Here is a 17096-nt window from a genome sequence, read left to right as displayed (position 1 = left end):
GAAAATGCCTCGCCCATAACAGACTCCGGATGAGCAGGAAAGCGTCGCCCATATCTGCCCTCATGATGGCACACCTGGCACCGCGTGGGACTGGGGAGGGACACCAACAACACACTACCAGACACAAGGGCCACCTGAAGCCCCTTTACATATCAGTGTCAATCATTGGATACTTAACATAAATGAGACAACTAATTGCAATGTCTCTTCATGCATTACTTAACTCTTAACCCATTACTTAACAGCTGTCAAGGTGACGGTCACCCTAAACGTCTACTCGGCAGGGTCATTCCAGTCGCCGAGTGGGGACCTGTCAGGCATCTCCCAGGCGTCAGTGCACAGGTGCATCCGTACAGTGACTGGTGCGCTGTATGACCTTGCGGACCGGTACATTCAGTTCCCCGTGGTCCACGCCCACCAGGATGCCCGGGCAGCGGGGGTCGCGGCTGTGGTACAGGGGGTGATCGATGGGGTGCACGTCGCCATGCGGCGACCATCGTATAACAGGCTGATGTTCACGAACTGGAAGGGATACCACTCCATCAACATTCAGGTGGTCTGTGACCACCAGATGAAGATACTGCACGTCTGCAGCCGGTACCCGGTCAGTGTGCATGACTTGTTTATCCTGGCACAATCATTCATCCCCGGCATGTTCGAGGGACACCCCCCCCGGCTGCGGGGCTGGTTGCTGGGCGACAGAGGTTACCCGTTGCAGTCATGGTTGTTGACGCCTGTACGGAGGCCACAGACTGACGCGGAGACCCGCTACAATGATGCCCATTATGCGACCAGGGGTGTGGTCGAGAGGTGCTTTGGGCTGCTGGAGATGTTCTTCAGGTGCCTGGACTGGAGAGACCCTCCAGTACCCGTCTAAAAAGGGTCGGCCACTTCGTTGTGATCTGCTGTGTCCTCCACAATATAGCCCAGCAGAGGGGCGATGTGCTGGAGGATGAGGAGAAGGGAGGGGGGGTGGGTGGGGGGGGGGGGGGGGGTAGGGGGAGGATCACGACGAAGGGCACGCCTCTCCAGATGAGGAGGTTGGAGGGGTGGGTGGGGGGCGCAATGTACGGGACATGCGGGATGGACATGGATGGGAGGCTGCCCAATGATACCGGCAGGGCCACCGGGGGATGGGGTTTGCTGAGCAGAGGCATGGACACGAGAGTACGGCACCTCCTCACCACCCACTGCCCTCACCACCCACAACACCCATGAGATTCGCTTCCCCCATACTGACCAACCTTAGCTCCCACACCACCGCATCACCCATATGCACTCCACCCCTCCATGACATATCCACCTGCGGCATAACAAGTTGGGCCCACACACTTGCTGGTGAAAGCGGGTCTGGTCCATGCCATGGGGAATGATGAAATCCCGCTCTGTGATGAGCTCTGAGCTCCACATCGTCAGAGAATGTCACATGGCCACAGTAAAACCCTCCACCGGGTGGTCCCTGTATGCGGGCTGGACACTGCATCACATGGCCCTGTCTTTTCGCTGGGAGTGGGGTGACGTGGACATCCAGGTGGGTGGGTGGGGGCGCGGTGCGCACGTCACATCCCCCGGGGTCAACGTTCCATCAGCCCTCACCCACAGTGGCACTCAGTTCCCGCCCCACCCCTGCACGCATCGGACAGAGCAGAGAGGCAGCTTTCATCGGTGTTACTGTGTGTTTAATAACAAAAGTTCTATACATGTGCCCTAGTCCCTATAACTAAGCTGTGCCCTGCATCCGTGCCAACTTACTCGGTGTCTAACGTTTTGGCCTTACAGGCCCTATCAATACGTCTCAGTGGTTCCCAGACGGTACAGCAGAAGTGGAGGTGGACTGCTGTGACTCCTGCCCTGCGACTAGAGGCCTCTTTGGTGCTTGTTTCCTGGGGCAGCCCAGCCTGGATGGGCAAGGCTGCACCTCGGGTATTCCGGATGGCACGCTGCGACCTTGTTTTGCCCGCTGCCCACCAAATGAACCAGGGACAGCAGGGGGGGGGGGCAGTCCAAGGTGCCGCGGTGTCCTGGGACCTCCCCTGCAGGAGGCACCGGCATGGGCCCCAGCCCCTGCTCCTCACTTGGGGTGCCCAATGGCCCCCGGGCTTCTCCATGGGACGGGGTGCGAATGGGGCCAACCCCCGAGGCACACCTGACAATTGAAGCTGCCAGTCCTGGACGCCCGCTCTGGTATCAACCAGGGTCTGTAAGTTAATGGCCATGGAGCTCAGGGAGTTGGCCATCCCTGCCTGGGTCTGTGCGACGCTGGCCAGCACCTGGGCAATGGCACTGATGCTCTCAGCGATGGCCTGCTGAGACTGGGCCACGGTGAGGAGTGCCGCTGCAATCTGCAGCTGGCTCTGGCTCATGGCTGCCTGTGAGTGGGCAGCCCTGTCATGGGCCATGGACGCCACATGCACAGATAGCCCCAGGCCTTTGTGGTAGTCACCACTAACTGTATTAGATGTATATTAGGTGTAGTACGGTGAGACTCCTGTACTAAAGGTACGTGGGTACATCCCTGCCTGCTGGCTCCGCCCAGTTGGCGGCGTATAAATGTGTGTGCTCGCCGGAGGCCTTGCATACTCTTACCCAATGTCCGACACTGTCGCCCCTATTGCCTCCACCGCAGAATCCACCCGTGCGGTTTTGGCCATGTTGCCACTCATGTCCGACATCATTCCCTGCTCCTGCACGCAGATGGACCCCTCCACCTGCGTCTGCAGGTGCTGGAAACCGGCCGTCATTCCCTTCTCTCGTCCCTGGGTCTCTGACTACAACGGGTCTATGGGTGGGTGTGGAAATTCCATAACCCGGGACCCATCTGGGCGGCAGCTGGTCCGGCCCCTCGGCAGCTCCTACCTCCACCTTCTGTACCAGAGCGGCTGTGTGGTGCTCAACAGTGAGTGTCCCGGAAGTCCCATCACTATAGAGACAAACCGAGGTGATAGTCTCTACGATGGTGGAGGAGGTAAGTGACAGTAAGTCTAAGTCTGTGTCCCCATCAGAGGCAAAGTCCAGGGTCTCCTGTGTCGATCCGTGATGCGATGGTCCCTGTGTCACCGACCCTGTATGTCCATCCCCTGTGTTTCCATCCCCTGTGTGGCCGTCCTCTGTGTGTCCGTCCTCTGTGTGTCCGTCCTCTGTGTTTCCGTCCTCTGTGTGTCCGTCCTCTGTGTGTCCGTCCTCTGTGTGTCCGTCCTCTGTGTGTCCGTCCTCTGTGTGTCCGTCCTCTGTGTGTCCGTCCTCTGTGCGTCCGTCCTCTGTGTGTCCATCCTCTGTGTGTCCGTCCTCTGTGTGTCAGTCCTCTGTGTGTCCATCCTCTGTGTGTCCGTCCTCTGTGTGTCCGTCCTCTGTGTGTCCGTCCTCTGTGTGTCCGTCCTCTGTGTGTCCATCCCCTGTGTGTCCATCCCCTGTGTTTCCATCCTCTGTGTGTCCATCCCCTGTGTTTCCATCCTCTGTGTGTCCGTCCTCTGTGAGTCCACCCTCTGTGTTCCTGTGTCCTGGGTGTCCGTGTCGGGTGCAGGGGTGCTATGACGGCTGCCCTCCCCATCGGTGCCTGCGTCCCTGGGGGCCAATGACCCTGGCACTGGCTGGGGGTGGGGGGCGCCGGATGGGCCGGGACCACCGCTGGCTGCTCATGTAAAACACAACAGCATGTATGGTTAGACAGGTGGACGGGTGAGGGGGTGGGGTGTGGGGCTGGGGTGAGGGGGTTGGGGGAGGTCTGGAGTTAGGGGATGGGATGAGGTCGTGGGTTGAGGGGCTGGGGTGAGGGGCTTGGGTAAAGGAGTGGGGTGAGGGGGGGTGAGGGGCTGGGGTCAGGCAGCTGGATCTCACTTGGTGGCTGATGCACGATCAATTACACAAAGACGAGAGTAGGATGTAATCGAAGCTTTATTACACTGAGATGTGTGGCCTCCTACAGCAGCTGACGAAATGGCTGCTGTACTGGGAGCACACATATTTATACTCTGTCTACTGGGCGGAGCCAACAGGCAGGGATCTACGCCCGTACCTGTAGTACAGGGGCCTTACCGTAAAGCACCTATATCAACATCCTACATATACAATATATACATCAGTGGTGACTACCACAGTGGAGTGCCTCCAATCTCGCAATCGACAATCTCCCAGTCCTTGGGTCCACCAGCGCGGTCAACTGCCCTCTGCTCATGCACGGTGAGGGGGTGAAATACAGGTGCACTCCCTCCGGTTTTCTCCCGCTCCCTGCTGTTATGAACGTTCTTCTCCTGGGGCGGGCACACAAACTTCAGCAGTGTTTGGTGGTCCGACACATGCAGCCCAGCGGTTGGGTCTGTGATGGCATTGGTGCACAGGGCACCTGGCCAATGCGGCTGGCATGGGTGGGTGCAGCCATGTGGGTCCGGAGTTGGGGTTGTACCGTCCTTCTGGGGGTGGGGGGGGGCAGTGTCACATGTGTGGTGGGTAGGGGGTTGGTGCCAGGGGCACAGTGCTGGGTACTCACCCTGGCTGCCCTAAGTAGGTTGTGCAGCCTCTTACGGCACTGGTCGCCTGTCCTGGGTGTCGACCTGATGGCGCTGACGGCCTCGCGCACCTCCCTTCACAAACGCCAAATGGTGTTGTGTAGGGTCCTGCTGCTGGGCCCGGGGTACAAAGCACCCTTCCTCTGCTCCACGGCATCCAGGACCCTGTCCAGGTCGGCATCCTGGAATCTTGGCGCCGCGTGGTGGGATGCCATCTTCCCAGCTTCAGCTGTGTGTGGGGGGTTGCGATATTTCAATGCGACGCGGCGCCGCATCAATGATGCGGCCCCGCGTATTGGACGCCGATCTCAGGCCGCTCCCCCGTGCTTCTCTTGGTGCCCACACTGGCCCCTTGTGTGCCGCAGAATCGCTGGGCTATGGGGTCCGTTGATGCCGCCATGAAAAGCTCCGGTATTTACGACGCGTAAACCCGTCGCCCCATTATCAGAGAAGCCTGTCCCTTGTTTCTGAGGCAAGGTTTATGAGCTCAATTCCCACTGTGATGGTGAATTTAGCTTGATTTTCTTCAGCCAATCTGACCCCATGAGGCCTTTTACTACAACTATGGGAACCAGACTCCTTAGTGACCCTCTTATGGACTGACCTCATTAACACTACACCCTGTATGCTTCATCCGATGCCGGTGCTTATGCAGTTACATTGTAATTCTTGTGTTGCCCTATTATGTATTTTCTTTTCTTCCCTTTTCTTGTCATGTACTTAATGACCTGTTGAGCTGCTCGCAGAAAAATACTTTTCACTGTACCTCGGTACACGTGACAATAAACAAATCCAATCCAATCCAATCCAATCTGGGCAGACAGGTGCTGATATGACACAGGATTTGACATCGAACCTGTCATCCTCATTGCTTCAGAGGTTGCCAAAGTGGCCATTGTCCGACTGAGCCTGATGGGTTGCAGCCCTCCCCGTAGCTACTTAAATGTCTGTTCTCCTGCCACTGTGACATCAGCACATGTTTCAACCTTCAGATTCAATGGAAGGGCATTAAGTAAAAGAACATTTCTGTCGGGGAGTAGGGGGTTGGGGGGTCGAGTTGGGGTGGGCATTGCTTAACTCCATGGTGTTAAACTTATAAACTTTGGACTTTTCCTCCATGCTGAATAATCACTGGGGCTACCAATGATTTTTTGGGGAGCTCGGTGCAGTCTGTCTGATCCTTGAGGATTGCCTCCCCCACACAGGCCTCTGGACCATGTGACTGACGGTCGGTCATTCTTCCTTTTCTCAGACTCAGCTATACCCTCACTGCGGGTACTTCGAGTAGCAGCCATTTCCCACCTTATCTGATTTACCTCACTTTGCTTATCTTGCAATATAAAAGTACTTTGTTCAGCTCTTTCAGCCAATTCAACTGCTTTGTCTCGGGATATTCTGCTCTGCCGGAAACCCCTAAATATTCAAATTATTTGTACCACAAACCAAACAGTCAAGTACCATATCACTCAGAGAGGGACCGAATTTGCAGTATACAGCCATCTGGTGAAGCCTGGTTACAAATGTGGATACTGTTTCTCTCAGGTGCCGAGTGGCTGAATGTGATTTATAGCGCTGCATTATAATGGAGGGCCGGGGATTATCGTGGTCTTTCACTTGTTGCACCAGTTGGTCAAAGGATTTATTATCCAGAATCTTGAGAGATGTTAGCTTTCTCACAAGGTTAAAAGTTTCAGGGCCACAACTGTGAGTAATGTAACTTTTTGTGAATCTTCTGCCCCACTTACGTTGGCATCAAAAAAGTATCGAAGCCTTTCGATGTATTGACCCAACATGCAATCCCCGGATAAAATGGATCGAATTTTCCCGAATCATGACAGACCTATTCGACCCTGGTTGATTCTTTACCATGTTGCAGGCCTCCGAGAGGCCACTCTTCCTTCCTCCAAAAGTTGAAAACTGTTTCCCTTTGTAACAGATCTGGGGTGAAATTCTCCGCAATCGGCGCGATATCTGCCGACTGGCACCCAAAACGGCGCGAAACAGTCCGGCATCGCGCCGCCCCAAAGGTGCAGAATCCTCCGCATCTTGAGGGGCCGAGCCCTAACCTTGACGGGATAGGCCTGCGCCGGACTGAATTTACGCCCCGCCAGCTGGCGGGAAAGGCCTTTGGTGCCCCGCCAGCTGGCGCGTAAATGACATTGCCGGGCGGCGCATGCGCCGGAGCGTCAGCGGCCACTCACGGCATCCCCGCGCATGCGCAGTGGAGGGGGTCTCTTCCGCCTCCGCCATGGTGGAGACCCTGGCAAAGGCGGAAGAAAAAGAGTGCCCCCACGGCACAGGCCCGCCCGCAGATCGGTGGGCCCTGATCGCGGGCCAGGCCACCGTGGGGGCCCGCCCCGGGGCCAGATCGCCCTGCGCCCCCCCCCCACAGGACCCCGGAGCCCACCCGCGCCGCCTTGTCCCGCCAGTAAGAGAGGTGGTTTAATCCACGCCGGCGGGACAGGCATTCTAGCAGGGGGACTTCGGCCCATCTGGGCCGGAGAATCGCCGGGGGGGGGGGGGGCCTGCCCACCGGCGCGGCGCGATTTCCGCCCCCGACGAATATCCGGTGGCGGAGAATTAGGCAACCGGCGGGGGCGGGATTCACGCCAGCCCCCGGCGATTCTCCGACCCGGCGGGGTGGGGGGAGGTCGGGGAATCTCGCCCCTGATTTTTTCTTGCAACCAATGCTGTCGCGTGAGGAAATATGACGAGGTAAATTTGAACCACAATGGTGATTTATTAACAACTGGTGAACTATATTAAACAGATCAACACAACACTGACACAGGTCTAGTCCCACCACCTCTGGTCTCACTCTGATGATTCTCTCCAACCCGGGTCCGTGCCCTGGAACCTGATAGGCCTCGCTTCACACGCTCCGTCCCCATAGCTTCCAGGCGGGTTACCTGGTCCATGTAGGATCGCTTCTGAAAGGACTCACGCTATCACAAGTATTGAAGACTGATGTTTTAACTGTGTCCACTCGATAGCTTTTGTGTAAGAAATTATTTATTCTGTCCCCGCTGTTCTTTACACAAGTTTGTGTGCAACAATCTCCAACCCCTTTCACATTGGTTCATATTTGTTTTCTTCCTTTTCAGTTAAACCTACTCAGTACATTCCACCAGGTAAACAAAATCAAGCTATTTAGAGTTTAAATATGTTTCACCTCCTAACCTTTCTCCTCTTGCCCCGATTTCCAATATGTCCAAATTTTGCAGTTTCAGCTGTGACTCAGTTGGAAGAAATATTGGGCGGGATTCTTCCAACGGGCGTCTAAGTGTCGACACCGGAGTAAAAACCGGAGTGTTTTAGTCCGGCGTCAGCGCCTGTTCCAGGACCCCATTCTGCGGCCCACAGGGGGCGAGGATGGCGGAGCCCCAGTTGCTGATCACGGCATTAACCAGGTGCCGCGGGGTCCACGCATGTGCAGTTGAACCGCCGCCAACTAGTGCATGCGCAGTGGCCTTCTTCCCCACGGCGGCCCCGACGCCAAATGGCGCAGGACTACAGGAGCCAGAGCGGAGGAAAGGAGGCCAGGGGGCAGAGAGGCCAGCCCACCGATCGGTGGGGCCCGATCGCGGGCCAGGCCACTACGGAGTCCCACTCCGGGGTCAGACCCCACTCCCCCCCCCCCCCCCCCCCCCCACACAGGCAGCATCCGGACTCTTCAACACCGAGGTCCCGCCGGCTCAGAGGATGTTCGAACAACGCCGGTGGGACTCAGCTTTATGTTGATGGCCATTCGGTCCATCCGGCCCGGAGAATCGGCGCACCAGCCCGTGCGCCACCTGGCCGGAGAGTCCCCGCATACCCCGACCGCGCCGCCCCGGCCACGCCGGCGCCAACGGCGCCTATTCTCCGCATTGCAGGTAATTGCGTCCCGGAGTCAGGGCGGGTCGGAGAATTCCGCCCCTTGTTTCTGAGGCAAAGTTGAAGAGCTCAATTTCCACTCCAGGACCTGAGTGCAACCATCAAGACTGACATTCCAGTGCAGTACTGAGACAGGGCTGCACTGTCAGAGGTGAAGTGCTTCGCATGTGATATTAAAGGTACACCCCGTTTGCTCCGCCATGTCAAGGTGAATGGCCAAGCAGCATTATTTCTGAAAAGCACAGAGGTATTATTTATTTAATGTTTGGTTAATATTTATCCCGCAATGTACATCAGAAAAACAGATCATCATCACATGGCGATTGGTGGGAGATTCCCATGCACAAATTGTCCGCCCTTTTTCCGAATAAAACGTAGAAGCCTCCACTTCAAACACATTTCATTGACTTTAAAGTGCTGTGGAACGTTGAATGGTCATGAAAGGTGCTATATAAAGGCAAGACATTCTTCTCAGGGCACAGTATAATCGGAGCACATGGAGTGCTGTTGTATCCTTGGACATCAGAGGATCATTATACTTCCTATACCTGGTACCGTGTGCATTGTGTGACAACAATGTCACCTACACCAATTATTGAAATAAGCTGCCATACTGTCAGCGCACAAATGTGTAAATGGAGACATGTCCAACCTGAGAAGGTGAGTTATACTGACACTGGATAATCTGCTGTCTGCTCTCCTTGACAGGAAACAAATTAGATTATTTGTCATATTTTTTCCATAATTTACAGTGAATTACATTGTACACATGAGTGAGGATTGAGTTACTGTTGATGTCCTCTCTGGGAGGTTTGCCTCTTTATGGAAATTCATGGCAAAGGATTAGTAGACTCACAGTGAAAATACACGGACTAAATAATAGACCAATGCCTGAGAATCAAAACAGTGAGAGGTTCTAATAAATGTGTTATTGTTGTGTTATGTACGCTGGGATAACACAAGCTGCAACTGGATGCAGCTTTAACCAAAAGATACTCCAGACCTTGAAGTTAGTTCAATCTGATTTGTTGAACCAGTAGCACAGTTAGCACAGTTCTCTATGAGTTCGACTCTCTGCTAACCTAAAGTGTGGTTACTCTGTCTGACTGAACCAGACTAGCTCTTAGCCACGTGCTGGAGGTGTGATACTGTAAACACACCCTGACTCATTCTGTAGATGTTCATCAGTGGAAAGAGGCGGAGTGTGAGCGCCTCATGCCGTTTATAGTGAGATACAACCCCTGAGTGTCCTGCCTGCTCATGGGTCATGTCCTGTTCTCTGTGTTCATTAGCTGCTTGTCTGTGCCTGTCTGTATATCATTATCTGCATGTCTGTATATCATGACAGTTTTTGATGTTTTTCGATTTGTTTCTCTAATTTGATCAGACTGAATTTCAGGTCAGACTGGCAGGTATTTGGTCTCATTACAGCAGCTAGTGAGCTTCATAAATGTACACGAATAGCTCATTCAGTCAGTTGAACCTGTTCCTCAACCTGCAGTTTCTGTCTCTCAAATGTTAGACCATTCAAAAAGCAGATGAAATTTGTATCATAGATTATTTTGGGCTTTACTTCCAGTTGTTTAAACATGGGAATATCATAAAATATCCATCTTGTTTATTATTGATTAAAGTTTTAAATCTTTTTCTCCAGGAAAACTGACTGACTACTACCCACCAGGTAACAAAAATACACGGTCATCACTGTAACTTTGGTCTTCTGTGGTCTTGACTCAGGCCCAAGTTTCCATTATGGCCAAATTTTAATTTATCAGCTGGGACACAGTTCACTGATATTGTCCCACTGAGTTAAAGTAAGTTTAAATCCTACTCCAGCTCAGACAAGCCAAATAAGTGAAAAGAAATGGACAAATCATCCGGCATTCACTTCAGCAATGAACACAAGACAGCCACACCCAACCCATTCATTGATGCAGAGTTTGTCTCATTCCCATCTTCGAATTGTGGCAAAATTGAGAGAGCTGTCCCAAAGACATGTTAAACCACAGGTTGACAAAGACACACTCACAGAATCAATATCTTTCACCCAACATCGTAGGTCCCTCCAGTACCATTCCCCAGTATGTATTATCCCATTGGCACTATGCCTCATCAGAAATGGCAGCACAGTGGTCTATCGGCACGTATGCATTATCTAGCAGCTACCACTTTCTTCAGCTGAGGCAGCAGAGCTCCTCCTCATTGAACACCACTTGGAAGAAGCACTGAATGTAGACAGTTTGAGTGAACTTCACAATCCATTACCAAGAATGGCTTGGTTGCAGCACTCCCAGATTAAACCAGAACGACATGTCTGCCAGACTGGGTTTGCAGCAGGTGGTGAGAGAACAAGCACGAGTGAAAAACTTGCTTGACCCGATTCCCACTTATTCCTCTTTGGGTCAATATAATCTTGAACGTCACTCCTTTGAAGCAGCCCAACTCTCTCTGAAAGACCTCCTGGTATTTGTACAGAAGTTCCTGGAATCTTGGCCTGTGATGGTGAATTTAGCTTTGTTTTCTTCAGCCAATCTGGCTCCATGAGGCTTAGTCTGTGTCCTTTTACTACAACTATGGGCCACTGAGCAGACAGGTGCTGATATGACACTGAATTTGGCACCGTACCTGCTATCCTCATGGCTTCAGAGGTTGCCAAAGTGGCCATTGTCCGACTGAGCCTGATGGGATGCATCCTTCCCTGTAGATACTTAAATATCTGTTGACTATGACTGTGGCAGTAGCACATGTGTCAACCTGCAGATTCAATGGATGGCCATTAATTAAAAGAACAATTTCAGTCATGGGCTGGGGGGTTGTGTGGGGGATGGGCCTTTTTAACTCCATGGTGTTGATCTTATCAACTTCTGACTTTTCCTCTCGGCTGAAATATCACTGGGGCCACCAATGATTTTTTTGGGAGCTCGGTGCAGTCTGTCTGACCCTTGAGGATGGCCTCCCTCACCCAGGCCTCTAGATCCTGTGACTGACGGTTACTCTTCCTTTTCTCAGGCTCTGCTGAACCCTCACTATGGGTACTTCGAGTAGCAGCCATTTCCCACCTGATCTGATTTACCTCACTTTGCTTGTCTTGCAATATAAAAGTGCTTTGTTCTGCTCTTTCAGTTCCTTGAGCCAATTCAATTGCTTTGTCTCGGGATATTCTGGTTTCTGTCAGAAACTCCGCAATATTTAAATTATTGATACCACAAACCAAACAGTCAAGTATCATATTACTCAGAGAGGGACCGGATTTGCAGTATTCAGCCATCTGTTGATGCTTGGTTAAAAAAGTAGATACTGTTTTTCTCGGGTGCCTAATAGCTGAATTGGATTTATAGCGCTGCATTATAATGGAGGGCCGGCGATTATCGTGGTCTTTCACTACTTGCACCAGTTGGTCAAAGGATTTATTATCCAGAGGCTCGAGAGATGATAGGTTTCCCACAAAGTTAAACGTTTTTGGGCCACAAACTGTGAGTAATATAACTTTTGCGAGTCTTCTGCCCCACTTTCGTTGGCATCAAACAAGTATCGAAGCCTTTCGATGTATTGACCCAAGTTGCAACCCCGGATAAAATGGATCGATTTTCCTGAATCGTGGCACAGCTATTCGACTCTGGTTGATTCATTACCGTGTTTCAGGCCTCCGAGAGGCCACTCTCCCTTCCACCAAAAGTTGAAAACATTTTCCCTTCGTAACAGTTACGATTTCTACTTGAAACCAATGTTGTAGCGTGAGGAAATACGACGAGGTAGAGTTGAATCACAATGGTGATTTATTAACAACTGGTGAACTATATTTATGCAGATCAACACAACACTGACACAGGTCTAGTCCCACCACCTCTGGGCTTACTCTGATGATTCTCTCCTACCCGGGTCCACGCCTTGGCACCCGATAGGCCTCGGTTCACAAGCTCCGTCCCCATAGGTTCCAGGCCGGTCATCTGGCCCATGAAGGATCGCCTCTTAAAGGAGTCACGCTATTACAAGAATTGAAGACTAAATTTTAACTGTTTCCATTCTCTAGGCTTCGTGTGAAAAATTATTTTCTCTGTCCCCGGTGTTCTTTAAACAAGTTTGTGTGCAACAATCTCCATCCCCTTTAATATTGGATCATATTTGTTTTCTTCTTTTTCAGTAAATCCTACACAGCACATTGTTGCTAACTTTTACCTTAGTTTAATTGCTCTGTTTTATCACCTTTGCTCTTGAGTCACCAGGTAGCTTTATGATACCGCCACGTGGTTCAAGTCCGAGTAATGATCAATAATCCAATACACCGCTTAGTAAGATTTAAATCAAAGCACATTTATTATACACAGTAATCACTACTCATGTACAAATTCTACGTCTAAGCTACTTCTACAGCTAACAGGCCAATACTTAACTTGGAACTGGCCCACCAGCTCAGGGAAACAAATGGCCTTTCGTTCGGGTTCTGAGCCTGCGGGATTCGAAGTTGGTACAGATTGGTAGCTAGGAGCGCCTATCTCGTAGTGAGCGTTGAAGTAAGACTTACTGAATATCGGCGGCGGCTGAACCGGTCACTGTCAAGGGTTGGTTCGCGTTGCTGAGTGACCCGGTCAAGAAGAACGATTTGAACTTGGGCTTAATTCTTATAGTCCCCAGGGGCTTCCCACCTTTCGGAGCGGACCCTGTACCTGGTTCCAAGTGATTGGACTTTGTCCCAAACACTTGGTTCGATTTTCTCCAATGCTGGAGTGGTTCCCTGATCGATGGGCGGTCCGGAGGTAGTCGTTCACCTCCCTTTGTGTCGGCTTCTGCAGGCGCCAAAAAGTCTGGTTTTGCTTTATGTGTCTAAATGTTGCCCATTGTTCCCGGGGATTGCTCATTAATATACAGATGGCTGGTGTTTTGTTATGCTGATGGTTGCCGGTATCGATCTTGTCTGGCCTTTCCAGAGGTAAATACACACTCAACCTGCAGCTGCTCATTTGTGTCCTGTTGGCTGACTTTCCCATCAGCCTTTGCCGTTCGCCATTTTAAATCGGGAGTTAGCCAATTTAAATCGGGAGTTCGCCATTTTAACTGGCTGCATCATTCCACCAGGTACACAATATCAAGCTATTTAGAGTTTAAATATGTTTCACCTCCGAACCTTTCTTCCCTTGCCCAATTTTCAATATGTCCGAATTTTGCAGTTTCAGCTGTGACTCAGGTGGAAGAAATTGTTTCTGAGACAAAGTTGAGCTCAATTTCCACTCCAGGACTTGAGCGTAGCCATCAAGACTGACATTCCAGAGCAGTACTGAGACAGTGCTGCACTGTCAGAGGTGATGTGTTTTGCATGTGATGTTAAAGGTCCACCCCATCTGTCCTGCTGTGTCAAGGTGAATGGCCAAGCAGCATTATTTCAGAAAAGCACTGGGGTATTATTTAGATAATGTTTGGTTAATATTTATCCCGCAATCTACGTCAGAAAAACAGATCATCAGCACATGGCGATTGGTGGTAGATTCTAATTCACAAATTGTCTGCCGTTTTTCTGAAAAAACAAAGATGTCTACACTTCAAACACACCTCATTGGCTTTAAAGTGCTGTGGAACATTGAATGGTCATCAAACATGCCATATAAATTTGAGACCTTCTCAAGGCACAGAAAATTCTAGCCACATGGAGAATAGTTATTTCCTTGGACATCAAAGGATCATTTCACTTCCTATACCTGGTCCCGTGTGCATTGTGTGACCACAATGTCATGTACACCAATTATTGAAATGAGCTGCCATACCGTCAGCACACAAACATGTAAATGGAGACATTTTCTACCTGAGATGGTAAGTTATACTGACACTGGATAATCTTCTATCTGCTGTCCTTGGCAGGAAACCAATTGGATTATTTGTGATATTTTTGCCATAATTTACAGTGAATTATATTTTACACATGAGTGAGGATCGAGTTACAGGTGATGTCTTCTCTGGGAGCTTTGTCGCTTTCCGGAAATTCATGGTACATGATTAATAGAGACACAGTGAAAATACACGGACTAAATAATTGACCAATGCCTGAGAATCAAAACAGTGAGAGGTTTCATTAAATGTGTTATGTGATGTTTTTAGGTTTGATTCTCTAATTTGATCAGAATCAATTTCAAGTCAGGCGGCAGCCATTCGGTATCATAGCAGCGAGTGAGCTTCACAAATGTACACGAATAGCGCATTCAGTCAGTTGAACCTGTTCCACAACCTGCAGATTATGTCTCTCAAATGTTAGATCATTCTAAAAGCAGATGAGATTTGTGGCAAAGATTATTTTGGGCTTTACCTCCAGTTGTTTAACCACGGGAATATCATAAAATCTCCATCTTGTTTATTATTGATTACATTTTTAAATCTTCTTCTCCAGGAAAACTGACTGACTACTATCAACCAGGTAACAAAAATACACGGTCATCACTGTATCTTTGGTCTTCTGTGATCTTGACTCAGGCCCAAGTTTCCATTTTGCCCAAATTTTAATTTGTCAGCTCGGACAGAATTCACAGAAATTGTACCACTGAGATAAAGTAAGTTTAAATCCTACTCCAGGACAGACAAGCCAAATAAGTGAAAAGAAATGGACTAATCATCCGGCATTCAGTTCAACAATGAACACAAGACAGCCACACCGAGACCATTCATCGATGCAGAGTTTGTCTCATTCCTATCGTGGAATTGTGACAAAATTGAGAGAGCTGTCCCAAAGATAAACCACAGGCTGACCAAGACACACTCACAGAATCAATATCTTTCAAACAACATTGTAGGTCCCTCCAGCACTATTCCTCAGTATGTCTTGTCCCACTGGCACTGTGACCCAACAGAAATGGCAGCACAGTGGTGTAACGGCACGTCAAACATTTTCTAGCAGCTACCACCCGTCTTCAGCTGAGTCAGCAGAGCTCCTCCTCATTGAACACCACTTGCAAGAAGCACTGATTGCAGACAGGATGAGTGAACTTCACAATCCATTTGTGGTGAAACCACTGTGTTGTATTGTGCTGCCACAGTATTACGTGTTGTACAGTATTGCCACTATAATACATGTTGTACGATTTTGGCTCTGCCCGTGGCTCCTCCCCCTGGGGCCTGGGTATATAAGCTGCGACCTCTCACACTGCCTCATTCTGGGGCACGCTGCCAGCTCTGTTGTAAGTCATTTAAAGCCATAGTTAATTCACTCTGCATTCTCCGTCTTAATTGATGGCATATTAAATTAAATGACTTACATTAAATTAAAGAGCTGTTTAACATGGATCCGGGCCTCAAACCGGACCTCCTGCAGAGAGGCCCCCAATCAGCTGACGCCGATGTAATCTTCGCACACTGGCTACGCTGCCTAGAATCTTTCATCAATTCTGTCGCCGTCACCGAGGAACACAAGCTGCGAGTCCTCATCTCCTGGGTGAGCCCGCAAATTTTTCTCATTTTCCGGGACGCAGCCTCGTTTGATGAAGCCATTAATCTCTTGAAAGGACAGTATGTGAAATGGGTTAACGGACTGTTTGCCAGGCACCTCCTTGCCATGCGCCGTCAGCGCCCTGGAGAGTCGCTGGCAGAATTTCTGCGCGTTTTGCGGGTGCTCGGCGGTTCCTGCAACTGCGAAGTGGTGTCGCCTACTAAGCACACCAAACTTCTGATCCGGGACGCCTATGTTATCGGCATTGACTCATACTGCGTTCGCCAGCACCTGCTAGAGAGGGAGACACTCGACCTCCGGGAAACGGTGCAGCTTGCTGAATCGCTGGAGGTGGCCTTCCATAACATGGGTGCCTATGCCTCCAACCATGCGGTACCCTCGTGGACGTCATCTCCAACGCCATTTTTGAAGTCCACCGCCGCATCGCCGACACCATTTTTGAAGCCCACCGCCGCCTCTCCAACGCCATTTTTGAAGTCCACCGCCGCATCTCCGATGCCATTTTTGAAGTCCACCGCCGCATCGCCGACACCATTTTTGAAGCCCACCGCCGCCTCTCCAACGCCATTTTTGAAGTCCACCGCCGCATCTCCGATGCCATTTTTGAAGTCCACCGCCACATCTCCGACGCCATTTTCTAAGTCCACCGCCACCTCCCGGAACCCCGGCTCGCCCGTCCGTCAACTGGCCTCTGCTACTTTCAACTGGCCCGCCCACTGTCCGAAGCCCGCCCGCTGTCCGAAGCCAGCCCGCCGTCCCGTGGCCGCCTCCATCACCCTAGACCAGTTTCGGCCTCGTCACCTCGCAAAATCTATGATGGCGGTCCGGATCAACGGGCACGAGACAGCCTGCCTTTTTGACTCCGGGAGCATAGATAGCTTCATACACCTGGACATGGTACGGCACTACTCCCTTCCCGTTTTACCCGCTGCCCAGAGAATCTGCCTGGCCTCTGGGTCACATACCGTGCAAATCCGTGGGTACTGTGTCGTGACTCTCACGGTGCGGGGCGTAGATTTCAAAAATTTTAGGCTCTAAGTCCTCCCACACCTCTGCGCGGAAGTTCTTCTGTTTCTCGACTTCCAGTGCAACCTCCAGAGTATCACCCTGTAGGTCGATGGACTCCTGCCCCCACTTACCGTCTGTAGCATCTGTAGCCTCTCAACCCTTAAGGTCATCCCTCCCTCGCTCTTCGCCAACCTTATCCCAGACTGTAAGCCCATCACCACTAAGAGCAGACGATACAGTACTCGGGACATGACCTTCATCAGGTTGGAGGTTCAGCGGCTCCT

Source organism: Scyliorhinus torazame, chromosome 10 (assembly GCF_047496885.1).
Source record: "Scyliorhinus torazame isolate Kashiwa2021f chromosome 10, sScyTor2.1, whole genome shotgun sequence".
NCBI lineage: Eukaryota > Metazoa > Chordata > Chondrichthyes > Carcharhiniformes > Scyliorhinidae > Scyliorhinus > Scyliorhinus torazame.
Note: the sequence above shows the minus strand (reverse complement) of the source record.